The sequence below is a fragment of the Triticum dicoccoides genome, chromosome 6A, assembly GCF_002162155.2.
Source record: "Triticum dicoccoides isolate Atlit2015 ecotype Zavitan chromosome 6A, WEW_v2.0, whole genome shotgun sequence".
Lineage (NCBI taxonomy): Eukaryota > Viridiplantae > Streptophyta > Magnoliopsida > Poales > Poaceae > Triticum > Triticum dicoccoides.
In genome coordinates this window covers 586,186,066-586,193,105 of record NC_041390.1, presented here as the reverse complement: position 1 = coordinate 586,193,105, position 7,040 = coordinate 586,186,066, and the positions used below count along the sequence as shown (strand labels likewise).

Below are 7,040 nucleotides of genomic sequence, written 5' to 3'. Positions count from 1 at the left end.
TCCCACCCGCATGCTAGCACGGGCATGCTTGCGTGGATAAGTTGTGGGTCCCACCCGCATGCGAGTAACTTCTAGGTCCCGCGTGTCATAACTCGAATCGCTAACCCCTCGTGTTTTTCATTTCATGGTTAAACAGAGCCATGTCGCATTGGAGCTATTGTTTGCTTCTAAAACGTCGCATCGCAGCCATTCATTCCAACAACGTCGCACTCCTTCCAATTCGCATGAAAAACGTCGCACAGGAGCTACTGGCCCGGTCTAAAACACAACTACTGCGCCACAATAATAGGTTAAACCATGGTTCCGGAAATCACAAACTTAAACTAGGCAAGGAAGGCCATCTGCTGCGCAAGTGCACAACGTCGAAACAGGCCCAGCATGAATTCCTGTCCTGCAACAGATGGATCAACCACCCGGGCTCCTTGAGCCTGGGCCAGCCATACGCCTCCGGTTTGCTTAATTTTCTCCTTGTCCTCTGAATTGTACTTCTTGGCATCACGCACCATCCGCTTGATCTCCTCCACGCTCAGCCGCCCCTTGTCACTGGTGATAGTGATGTTCCTCTTCTTGCCCGTACCCATGTCCTCCGCCGTTACCTTCAGAATGTTATCTGCATCAATTTCAAAGGTAACGTTGATCTTTGGCTCGCCGCTGGGTGCTCGGGGGATGCCACTGAGAGTGAACTTGCCGAGGAGGATGTTGTCCTTTGTCTCCGAGCCCTCTCCCTGGTACACCTGAATGGAGTATTTAACCAAAAACTACCACATTTCATGAAAACATGTCCAGAAACTACCACTTTACGAATTTGTGCCGAAAACTACCACTTTTTTGCTAATCTGTGACTAAAAACTACCATGTCGGGAAAGTGCCCGATTCGCCTCTTCTAAACGCCTTTCTAACAAGATGGGCCCACAAGTCAGGTTGACTGTTAACTTTGACCGTTATTACAAATGAGACCCACACGTTAACCCTCTTCTTCCTCCTCTCTCCTTTTCTTTGGCATTTCCACAAACACCCCGTGTGTGTGGCGGTCCTCAACGCCGGCCGCGGTCGTCCTCGACCTCTCAGCCCCGGTCGTCACGTCGCCGTGCAGCGCCGACCACGGCCAGACCACGCGCGTGACGCTGTCTGCCCGCTGTTCCCGGTCTCCTTCTCTGTCGCTGCCTCCTGCGGCGCTGTCGGCGTCGCAAGGCTCGCACGCTCCGCCCGCTCGTTCCTAGCGCAGGTCGGGAGCGCGCAGAGGGTCGCCAGCTCGTTCGCGTTGTGCCTCCCAGGCGATGGCGACCGCGCGGGCGCGGCAATCTTCAGCGGCGGCCCTTTCTTCCTCGCTCCCCGGGCTGACCGGCCGGCAGTCACGACGCTCCTGTCCGAGGGGGTCCCGCTGCGCCGCCCGTTCGCCGGAGACCCCGGCTACTACGTCTCGGCCAGCAATGGCATCGCCATGGACGGAGCGCGTGTGGCATTCGCGAGCGCCGGTGCGCCCATCGTCGGCTTCTCCACGGTCCACTACACGGAGCTTCGCCACGACGTGTACCGCCCCTTGATCGCGGCCTTCGACCGCGCCATGGGCAGGAGCGCGAGGAGGGTCACGCCGGCGGTGGCGCCGTTCGAGCTCTGCTACGACTCCACGAAGCTGCTATCGGCTATCGTCGCAGACGGGGCACTCAGTGCCAGAGGTGGACGTGATGCTGGAGGGCGGGCAGAACTGGACGGCTTTCAGCGGCAACTCCATGGCGCACGCTAGCTTCGACCGAGGCCGAGGACGTCGTCTGGGCCGACGCCGAGGACGACCTTGGCCCTCCCCCGCCAGCGCCCTGGTCGGAGACCTGCTCGAGGAGTAGGCCGGGGACGGCAGCAGCATCCAGAGCCACGCGCTCGGCTCGCTCGAGAAGGGCGCGTCGGTCAGGATCTCGGGCAAACTGCAGGTGCACACAAGGTGTTTGTAGAAATGCCAAAGAGAGGGAGAGAGGAGGAAGAAGAGGGTTAACGTGTGGGTCCCATTTGTAATAACGGTCAAAGTTAACGGTCAACCCGACTTGTGGGCTCATCCTGTCAGAAAGGCGTTTAGAAGAGGCGAATCGGGCACTTCCCCGACATGGTAGTTTTTAGTCATAGATTAACAAAAAAGTGGTAGTTTTTGGCACAAATTCGTAAAGTGGTAGTTTCTGGACACGTTTCCATGAAATGTGGTAGTTTTTGGTTAAATACTCACCTGAATGAGTACACTGGTCTGGTTGTCGGAGCAAGTCGTGTAGATGTCCTCTTTCTTGACCGGGATGGTAGTTGTCCTTGGGATAAGCACGCTCATGAAACCACCTTTCGTCTCCACGCCAAGTGAGAGCGGTGTGACCTCGAGCAGGACTACATCCCGGACATCCTTACATCCCTCGCCGTTAAGGAGCGCGGCCTGTACAGCGGCACCGTAGGCGACGGCCTCATCGGGGTTGATACTAGTGCAGAGCCCTTTCCCGTCGAAGAAGTGCCGGATCAGCTCTTGCAGTTTTGGGATCCTGGAAGAGCCTCCCACGAGCACGACGTCGTCGATCATAGAATTGTCCATCTTGGCGTCGCTCAGGCACTTCTCCACATGAACAATGCACTTGCGGAAGAGGTCCATGTTGAGCTCCTCGAACTTTGTCCGGGTGATGACCCCATAGAAGTCGATGCCATCATGAAGTGAGTCAATCTCAATGGTTGCCTGTGATGCACTGGACAGGATTCTCATGGCCTTCTCGCAGGCCGTCCTGAGCCGGCGAAGCGCCTTTTGGTTTTTCCTGATGTCATTCTTCTTGTACTTCTTAAGAAACTCTCTCGCAAAGTGTTTCACCATGAGGGTGTTGAAATCCTCCCCGCCGAGGTGGGTGTCACCAGCTGCGGCCATGACTTCAAAAATACCCATGTCAATGTCGGCACCCGGATCAACTTTGACAATGGATATGTCCAAGGTACCGCCACCAAGATCAAACACAAGCACAGTCTTGACATCGTCACTGGGCGACATCTTGCCCAAACCATAGGCAAGGGCTGCGGCAGAGGGTTCGTTGATGACGCGCATGACATTGAGGCCGGCAATGGTGCCGGCATCAATGGTGGCCTGGCGCTGTGAGTCAGTGAAATAGACAGGGACAGTAATGACCGCATTCCACCTTGGTGCCGAGGAAAGCCTCGGCGGTCTCCCGCATCTTGCCTAGAACCATTGCCGAGATCTCCTCGGCCTCAAACTGCTTATCCTCGTCCATGTACTGCACAACGATTACCGGCCGGTCACTGGGACCTGACACAACTTTGAATGGCCACGTGCACGTCTTGATGTCTCCTTGCACAGATGCATCGCTGAAATGCCGGCCAATAAGTCGCTTCACATCTGAATTGAAGAAGGATTCATTGTGTATTAGACATGTATATTTTTTGTGGCAAGGATAGACATGCAAACATTCAGAAGGAACAAAAAATAGGAATATACATGCAAATTTTATTTTATTTTTGACTGTGAGCAAGTCACTATGCAGATTAAGTTACAAATCGCATACACACACACCACCCATGCATCTTCCATGCAATGCTAGCTTGCACCAGCATACAATGACATCAATGATAAGAAAGGGCTTGCTTAACCAAAACTGAACAAATGTATTTCCTAAAAAAGTAGTACCACCAGAATCAGGTACAACTTTTTAAATTTTGGGAAAAGATTTATTTTATTATTTTATCATCTTGAGAGAAAAAACTAATCAAGAAAATTCTTGGGAGAAGAAATTGAATTAATCGCATGGAAAATGGGAATGCCATCACAAAAAGATACAAAGTTAACCGTCGCTGAAACTTTTCGTCGAACTCATACACAGGAATAGAACTGCTCCCAAAAAAAGAGTCAGAGATCTGGAAGCAGGTGGCAGCAGCTCCCCACAAAAGAGAAAAGAGATCTGGCACTGGACTAATCATCTGGTAGCCGAAGAGAATAAGGCCTCCTTTGGTTCATAGGATAGAAATGTTGTAGGAATAGGAAAATCATAGGAAGTGAGATGACATGCATCTTAATTCCTATAGAGAAAAAGATATCATTTGATACATAGGATAGGAATTTTTTCATTGAGTCTTAGCTAATTTTTTTTTCCTCCAAAATGTGAAGGATTGATTCCTATCCTACATAGGAATAGGAATTCATTCCTACAAACCAAAGGGCCTCAAAGGAAATTTTCCTATGCAAATCCTATCCTATAGAAATCCTATAACATTCCTACAAACCAAGCTATTAGCATAAATCAAGGAGTAGCTAGGGTAAGATGTATGATCTCACCGAAGATGGTGTTAACGGGGTTCATGGCAGCCTGGTTCACAGCCGCGTCGCCGATGAGCCTCCATGCGTCGGTGAAGGCAACGCAGGACGGCGTGGTGAAGTTACCCTGGTCGTTGGCGATGACCTCCACGCGGTTGTGTGACTTCCGCCATATGGCCATGCAGGAGTAGGTCGTCCTGAGGTCAATGCCGATCGCCGATCCTTCATCGCACTCCGTGGCCCCAATCTCCACGGGGTAGAGCGGAAGAGGCAGTGGAATGAAGTGTGAAGAAGCAGCACTAGGAAAGAGGGGTGCGATCTGATTGGGAAGCCAAGGAGGTGGATGGCATTTATAAGGCAGAGGAATGCGAGCGGGCGTGTCGTTGCCTGCTGTGTGAAATCAAAGGGTGTGTCTAAGACTCATCTAGATGTGACATAACTATGTCACATCTAAGTGTGACATCAGCACACATCATCAAACAAATAACCCCCTGCCATGTCCTCTTGATCGTTTTTTTTTTTGTTGTTGTTGCGTGCATCTCCAGCCCAAGAAAAAGAACTCACGCGCCCACTGCCACACCCCCTGTCTTTACTTGGCCTGCTATGAGTACTGAACAAGTTTTTTTTTTAAACAAGCCTAGTAAACAGGTTATTTCTGACGGGCCTGCAAATAGGCTAGTGGACAAAAACAAAAACGCTAAGTGGGACTAAAAGAGAAGGCTACTAAAACAAAAACAAAAACGCTATGTGGGACTAAAAGAGAAGGCTACTAAAACAAAAACAAAAACAAAAACGCCGAGTGGGAATTATGGGCTTATGTAAAATTGATACATGATCTGTATAGACTTACAAACCCTGTAAGGAAACAAACAAGTATTCTCTCTATGAAAATTATGTCCAGAACTAAAAGATCATTTTATATGTGAACTCTGAAATCGACTTTTAAGGCAAAAAAAGCATAGACTTCTTTACATACAGTACAGTACTGTCTATGAGAGTAGGTGTTGGATTCAAAAAATGTAAGATTAAGTATTCAAAAAGGGTCCCAAAAAACTTTACAAAACTTACATATCCTACCCAATTTACATGAAGTACTATATACTGAAATTCATGTTTCTATTTTTTTGACAAATACATGGCCTATATATAACAGTCAAAAGTATTCTTAGATTTTCCAGGGAGAGCTGTTGCGGAAAAAGAGAAGGAAAACATGTATAATTCAGTGTTCGAATGCACAAAAATTTCATTCATTTTCACTTCTACAACCTAATCCTGCCTAAAAAGCAATGAAAAAAAATCGTACATATGTTTTTCCTTGGTTCTAGACTAACAAAGCAACCGGTCTAGTGTTTGTGCAACCCAATTACATTTCACAGCATGGAATAAACAAATGACATAATATCGTCAGTAAAAACAGGACTCTCAACACACACACACACTCCTAGTTGCAAGTCGATGCTCAGCTTGCAATTGGAGACTCTCGACAAACACACACACTCCTAGTTGCAAGTCGATGTTGGGCTTGCAATTTGGGACTCTTGACAAATACACACAATCCCTAGTTGTGAGTCAATGGTTGACATGCAACTGGGGACCCTCGACAAACACACACATACCCTAGTTGCGAGTCAATGGTTGACATGCAACTGGGGACCCTCGACAAACACACACACCCCCTAGTTGCGAGTCGATGGTCGGCTTGCAACTAGGCACCATCGACAAAAACACATCCCCTAGTTGCGAGTAAATGGTCAGCTTGCAACTTGGGACCCTTGACAAACACATACACGTCCCTAGTTGCGAGTCGACGGTTGACATGCAACTGGGGACCCTCGACAAATACACGCACCCCCCTAGTTGTGATAGTCGGATTGCAACTGGGGACCCTCGACAAACACACACACACCCTAGTTGCAAGTCGGCGGTTGACATGCAAATGGGGACCCTTGACAAACACAAGCTCTCTTAGTTGCGAATCGATGGTCGGCATGCAACTTGGCGCCGTTGACAAACACACACAACCCCCCTAGTTACCAGTCGATGGTTGACTTGTAAACTGGGGGCTCCGACAAAGACACACACCCTCCCCTAGTTGCGAGTCGATGGTCAACATGCAACTGGGACCCTCGAAAAACATACACTCCCCTAGTTGCAAGTCGATGGTTGACATGCAACTAGGGACCATCGACAAACACAAACACCCTTAGTTGCGAGTCGATGGTCGGCTTGCAACCGTGGGGCCGTCGACAAACAAACACACCCCCTAGTTGTGAGTCGATGGTCGACATGCAACTAAGGACCCTCGACAAACAAACATTGACAACCGGGACCACGAAAAACATGCACACCCTTAGTTGCGAGTTGATGATTGACAAGCAACTGGGGATCATGATAAACGCAGACACCCTTGGCTGCGAGTTAATGGTTGACTTGCAACTGGGCATGTAGAAACACACTTCTCCACCCCCTCCCACCTAGTTGTGAGTCGATGGTCAACATGCAACTATGGACCCTCGACAAACACACACACTCCCCTAGTTGCAAGTCGATGGTTGGCTTGAAACTGGGGACTCTCGACAAACACACACATCCTCTTGGTTGCAAGTCGACGGTCGTCTTGCAACCAAGGGCCCCGAAAAACACACACATCCCTAGTTGCGAGTCATTGGTCGACATGCAACTGCGGACCCTCAACAAAACACACACACCCTAGTTGCGAGTCGGTGGTCGGCTTGCAATTGGGAACCCTCGACACACACACACA

At 49.6% G+C, this 7,040-nt stretch overlaps 1 pseudogene; it reads right to left on the bottom strand.

Annotated features, from left to right (window-relative positions):
• Window positions 1–323: 323 nt before the first annotated feature.
• LOC119316037 lies at window positions 324–4,774 on the bottom strand (annotated as a pseudogene).
• Between the last annotated feature and the right edge of the window lie 2,266 nt (window positions 4,775–7,040).